Source organism: Euprymna scolopes, chromosome 46, assembly GCF_053919585.1.
Source record: "Euprymna scolopes isolate OS-2025 chromosome 46, ASM5391958v1, whole genome shotgun sequence".
NCBI lineage: Eukaryota > Metazoa > Mollusca > Cephalopoda > Sepiida > Sepiolidae > Euprymna > Euprymna scolopes.
The window spans coordinates 18,080,957-18,087,048 of NC_136527.1; positions in this window are offsets into that span (position 1 = coordinate 18,080,957).

Below are 6,092 nucleotides of genomic sequence, written 5' to 3' on the forward strand. Positions count from 1 at the left end.
AACCTTATTTATACATATGTGCTTCATTAACCTTCACCTTGAGAATATATATATATATATATATATATATATATATATATATATATATATATATATATAATGTGTGTGTATATATATATATATATATATATATATATATATATATATATATATATTTAGTAAAAATGGTAATTAATAAAAACCGTAAGAATGTGATATCCCTTGCGAATATATATATATATATATATATATATATATATATATATATATATATATATAGTCTTTGAAGTTTTTAACCTTTAAAACTATACAAAAAATATTTTTTATCATTCGTTAGAAAACCATCTAGTCAGTAAGTCATTTAATCGCCTGCAATCACTGCATCAACTCACTCTCGAATTTACTATAATATCAATAATTTATTTTTCAAGGGATCATCAGTTGATCAGTTGTTTACCATGAAACACTGTTTCGGGGATTTAAAAACAAAACAGCATATTATATCATGGCTCCCCAGCAATGTTGATCAAATATATATATATATATATATATATATATATATATATATATATATATATATATATATATATATATATAGTAGAAATGGTAATTAATAAAAAAAAAACGGTAATAAAAAATAAAACGTATATATATATATATATATATATATATATATAACTAAACAGAAAAAAAACGGTAATAAAAAATAAAACGTATATATATATATATATATATATATATATATATATATATATATATATATATATATATATACTTCATTTTAATCACATAAATTAATATACGAAAGTATAGATTTATGCGTAAACTTTAAGTATTTACTTCGGCAGTGCTCAATACGTAGGTAGAGCTAGGTAGTAAGTAGTAAGTTATAAATATATATGGCAATTTAGCTACACAGAATATTACGTGTTTCATCCACGCTAGCATAAGCCTGATGAATCCTAACGTGGATGAAACGCGGAATATTCTGTGTAGCTTAATCGCCATATATATTTTATAACTTACTAATTACTGTATATATATATATAGATGATGATTGCAACGTCTTGTCAGACGAGTGCCACTCCCTCAGACATTTAAAATCCATGAGCCCAAATGCCTGAGGGAGTATCTATACAAAGATGATGTTACAGAGTCTTAGCTTTGTACGACAGCTAAGTCTCTCTCTCGGTTCAAAATGTTGAGATCCAGCAACAAGCAAGAGCAAGATAGCCAGCAACAAATTAAACTGCAGACCAGCTTAATGCGGGTACTGGTCTCCCGCTTTATGGTTTTTTAAATCAGAGATTTGCTTCTCCTAGAAAGGTTGCCTTCACCACGGCTTACGGGAGCCCTCTCCACACCAATGCACATATACACACACACAAATATACACGGTGCTAGTTGGCCGTTGACCCAGAAAAAGAGTTCATTCGCCCTTTGGAAGGTCTTGTTTTTAATCCTCCAGGGAGACTAGCCGCCCTCCTCACCAAACAAGTCTGGTGGGGGAACCAGTTTAGTCGCTGGTGACCCGACCATGAGGCAGGTCGTACTGGGTTACATGATACCAGTAGCATATGACATGACCTGACACAAATATATATATATATATATATATATATATATATATATATATATATATATATATATATATAGTATGAAAATTAACTACTGAAAAATCGGTCATTCCAATATAAGTTTACAGAGAATATGAACTGAAATACGTACATTGAGAGCATTGACAAGGCTCCTACGAAGAAGGCGGGCTCTCTCTACCGTGCTAGAAAACTATTTACGCCTGAAAGTATCCACCATTCACCCATGTATGGAGTATTGTTGTCACATTTAAGTTGGTGCATCTGCTATTTGTTTCTCACTTCTTGACAGGGTTTTTTTTTTTTTTTTTTTTTTTATTACATTTTCACCCCAAACAAGGCAAATTGCCACTTTGGTGTAGGGGGCTACTATCAGGGGCAACAACTACTGGGGTACTATGTAGGGATTTGGGCAGCAAGGTGTCGGTTCATGTTACACTTGAACTTCTGCACGTCAGTACTGTTGGGGAAGCAGGGACCTGGAATGGAATTCCAGAGTCTTGCGGTTCTGGGGAAGAAACTATTGGAGTAAAAAGATCTTTTACATCTAGGGACCTCTACAGTGTAGGGGTGGGATCTAGTAGCCTGTCGGGTTTGTCGAGGGTGCTCGCGTCGTGGGGGCACAAGTGATTGCAGTTCATCAGAGCATTCACCACTAAAATACTTGTAGAACAGGCAGAGGGATGCAACATTTCGTCGATGGGACAGAGGCTGAAGCTTAGATGCCAGTTCAGGGCCTATCAGATTTGCGACTCTCTTTTGAACCTTGTCAAGGAGCGAGAGACTAGTAGCAGATGCACCAGCCCAGATGTGGCAGCAATACTCCATACATGGGCGAATGGTGGCCTTATAGAGGTACAGGATACTTTCGGGTGTTAGTAGTTTTCTAGCACGGTAGAGAGAGCCTACCTTTCTTGCAGCGGCCCTGGCAATGCCTTCAATGTAATTGTTCAAAAGAGAATCACCATGATAGGACCTGAACTGTCATTTAGGCTTTAGCATCTGTCCCATCGACGAAATGTTGCATCCTCTCTACAAATATTTTAATGAACTACTGACGAACTACAAGCACTTGTACCCCCTCGACGTAGATACACCTGACAAACAGCTAAATCCCACCTCTTCACAATAAAGATCCCTAAACTTTGGAACTCACTTCTGGGTTTCTGCTTTCCCGACTGTACTAACTTGCGACTCATCTCCCTTCGTAATACCCTGCAACTTATGTCCCCGATAGTAGCCCCCTACTTCAAAGTGGCACTGTGACCTGTTTGGGGTGAAAATTGAATAATATATATATATTATATATATGCATAGATCATCGTATAACGATTAGATCACTCTCTGACTGACGTAAATGAACATTTAAAATTAAAATGTTTAAATTCGACGTTATTTCACGCGGTTAATGGTAGCCGAATGAATTAGGTCTTCGCTAAATCGAGCCAGAGATGTCTCGTGATGCAGAGTTCGAGTCGTTCGACTGGTAATGATCATGACACCCTGCACTGAAGATTCCCGAAAGGATGAAACACTAGTGTCTGTAGGTATTTAATAATTATTATAGTAAAAAAATAATTATAATATATATATATATATATATATATATTTATATATATATATATATATATATATATATATATATATATATTCAAACACTACCGTGTTTGAATATATGGTTAAGTGGCAGTTTTAGTCATTTAGAACTGCTTTAAAGCTTCACTAACTCATTTTTCGACCAAATTTAAAACAATAATTATATTTTACAGATCACCTTCTCAGCTATATTGTGAAAAAAAAAAATTCAATTTTCGTCCAAATTTAAAACAATAATTATATTTTACAGATCACCTTCTCAGCTATATTGTGAAAAAAAAAAATTCAATTTTCGTCCAAATTTAAAACAATTATTATATTTTACAGATCACCTTCTCAGCTATATTGTGAAAAAAAAAAATTCAATTTTCGTCCAAATTTAAAACAATTATTATATTTTACAGATCACCTTCTCAGCTATATTGTGAAAAAAAAAATTCAATTTTCGTCCAAATTTAAAACAATTATTATATTTTACAGATCACCTTCTCAGCTATATTGTGAAAAAAAAAAATTCAATTTTCGTCCAAATTTAAAACAATTATTATATTTTACAGATCACCTTCTCAGCTATATTGTGAAAAAAAAAAATTCAATTTTCGTCCAAATTTAAAACAATTATTATATTTTACAGATCACCTTCTCAGCTATATTGTGAAAAAAAAAAATTCAATTTTCGTCCAAATTTAAAACAATTATTATATTTTACAGATCACCTTCTCAGCTATATTGTGAAAAAAAAAAAATTCAATTTTCGTCCAAATTTAAAACAATTATTATATTTTACAGATCACCTTCTCAGCTATATTGTGAAAAAAAAAAATTCAATTTTCGTCCAAATTTAAAACAATTATTATATTTTACAGATCACCTTCTCAGCTATATTGTGAAAAAAAAAAATTCAATTTTCGTCCAAATTTAAAACAATTATTATATTTTACAGATCACCTTCTCAGCTATATTGTGAAAAAAAAAAATTCAATTTTCGTCCAAATTTAAAACAATTATTATATTTTACAGATCACCTTCTCAGCTATATTGTGAAAAAAAAAAATTCAATTTTCGTCCAAATTTAAAACAATTATTATATTTTACAGATCACCTTCTCAGCTATATTGTGAAAAAAAAAAATTCAATTTTCGTCCAAATTTAAAACAATTATTATATTTTACAGATCACCTTCTCAGCTATATTGTGAAAAAAAAAAATTCAATTTTCGTCCAAATTTAAAACAATTATTATATTTTACAGATCACCTTCTCAGCTATATTGTGAAAAAAAAAAATTCAATTTTCGTCCAAATTTAAAACAATTATTATATTTTACAGATCACCTTCTCAGCTATATTGTGAAAAAAAAAAATTCAATTTTCGTCCAAATTTAAAACAATTATTATATTTTACAGATCACCTTCTCAGCTATATTGTGAAAAAAAAAAATTCAATTTTCGTCCAAATTTAAAACAATTATTATATTTTACAGATCACCTTCTCAGCTATATTGTGAAAAAAAAAAATTCAATTTTCGTCCAAATTTAAAACAATTATTATATTTTACAGATCACCTTCTCAGCTATATTGTGAAAAAAAAAATTCAATTTTCGTCCAAATTTAAAACAATTATTATATTTTACAGATCACCTTCTCAGCTATATTGTGAAAAAAAAAATTCAATTTTCGTCCAAATTTAAAACAATTATTATATTTTACAGATCACCTTCTCAGCTATATTGTGAAAAAAAAAATTCAATTTTCGTCCAAATTTAAAACAATTATTATATTTTACAGATCACCTTCTCAGCTATATTGTGAAAAAAAAAAATTCAATTTTCGTCCAAATTTAAAACAATTATTATATTTTACAGATCACCTTCTCAGCTATATTGTGAAAAAAAAAATTCAATTTTCGTCCAAATTTAAAACAATTATTATATTTTACAGATCACCTTCTCAGCTATATTGTGAAAAAAAAAATTCAATTTTCGTCCAAATTTAAAACAATTATTATATTTTACAGATCACCTTCTCAGCTATATTGTGAAAAAAAAAAATTCAATTTTCGTCCAAATTTAAAACAATTATTATATTTTACAGATCACCTTCTCAGCTATATTGTGAAAAAAAAAAATTCAATTTTCGTCCAAATTTAAAACAATTATTATATTTTACAGATCACCTTCTCAGCTATATTGTGAAAAAAAAAATTCAATTTTCGTCCAAATTTAAAACAATTATTATATTTTACAGATCACCTTCTCAGCTATATTGTGAAAAAAAAAAATTCAATTTTCGTCCAAATTTAAAACAATTATTATATTTTACAGATCACCTTCTCAGCTATATTGTGAAAAAAAAAATTCAATTTTCGTCCAAATTTAAAACAATTATTATATTTTACAGATCACCTTCTCAGCTATATTGTGAAAAAAAAATTCAATTTTCGTCCAAATTTAAAACAATTATTATATTTTACAGATCACCTTCTCAGCTATATTGTGAAAAAAAAAATTCAATTTTCGTCCAAATTTAAAACAATTATTATATTTTACAGATCACCTTCTCAGCTATATTGTGAAAAAAAAATTCAATTTTCGTCCAAATTTAAAACAATTATTATATTTTACAGATCACCTTCTCAGCTATATTGTGAAAAAAAAAATTCAATTTTCGTCCAAATTTAAAACAATTATTATATTTTACAGATCACCTTCTCAGCTATATTGTGAAAAAAAAAATTCAATTTTCGTCCAAATTTAAAACAATTATTATATTTTACAGATCACCTTCTCAGCTATATTGTGAAAAAAAAAATTCAATTTTCGTCCAAATTTAAAACAATTATTATATTTTACAGATCACCTTCTCAGCTATATTGTGAAAAAAAAAAATTCAATTTTCGTCCAAATTTAAAACAATTATTATA